The following is a 734-nucleotide window of genomic DNA, read 5'->3' on the forward strand; positions in this document are numbered from 1 at the left end:
ATAATGACCGGCACCTCCGCAACCATCAAAAACAATGATTTGACTTGTTGAAGACACGACATTAAGTTGTTGAAGGGAATCTTTAGCATCTCTTTCCGCCAATTGTTGTTGGAGCAAGGCAATTTGAGCAAGCAAAACGGAGTTATTGGAAGATTCTTCTTTACCTTTGGATGACACAACTCGGGAATTGACATATTGTGCATCATGGACCGCCATAGATTCGATCGTGGCATGAGCAAGGTCGGTGTTATTTTGATCAAACCGCCCATTGTTGGTGGAATCAAGAATCCTTCGGGACTCAGCACAACATCCATTATAGAATGTTATTGCTAGAAACCAATCATCTAGCCCATGATGTGGGCATTGTCTTTGAAGCTCTTTGTACCTCTCCCAAGCCTCATATAAGCTCTCAAGAGCTTGTTGACGGAATCCGGTGATTTGGCTCCTCAAAGTTTGAGTTTTCTCCAGTGGAAAAAACCTTTGATAGAAGGCTAGAGCCAAAGTTTCCCAATTGGTGATTCCCATGGCGGTGCGGTCAAGGCTATTTATCCAAAGCTTGGCCTTATCTTTCAAAGAGAAAGGGAAAAGTATTTCCCTTATTTGGGCTTGGGTGACCCCCGTTTGACGGATCATGGAGCAATAGTCACAAAAGTTTTGCACATGCAAATTGGGATCCTCCAAAGGACTTCCCCCAAATTGCTTCCTCTACACAAGGCTAATGAAAGCCGGCTTGA

At 43.9% G+C, this 734-nt stretch overlaps 1 non-coding gene across 1 annotated transcript; it reads left to right on the forward strand.

The window, feature by feature from the left end:
- Positions 1-346: 346 nt before the first annotated feature.
- On the forward strand, positions 347-453 carry LOC141624675 (small nucleolar RNA R71). The gene has a single exon (XR_012534481.1). It is a non-coding gene; the product is annotated as a small nucleolar RNA R71 (small nucleolar RNA).
- Positions 454-734: the final 281 nt, after the last annotated feature.

This window comes from Silene latifolia, chromosome X (assembly GCF_048544455.1).
Source record: "Silene latifolia isolate original U9 population chromosome X, ASM4854445v1, whole genome shotgun sequence".
NCBI lineage: Eukaryota > Viridiplantae > Streptophyta > Magnoliopsida > Caryophyllales > Caryophyllaceae > Silene > Silene latifolia.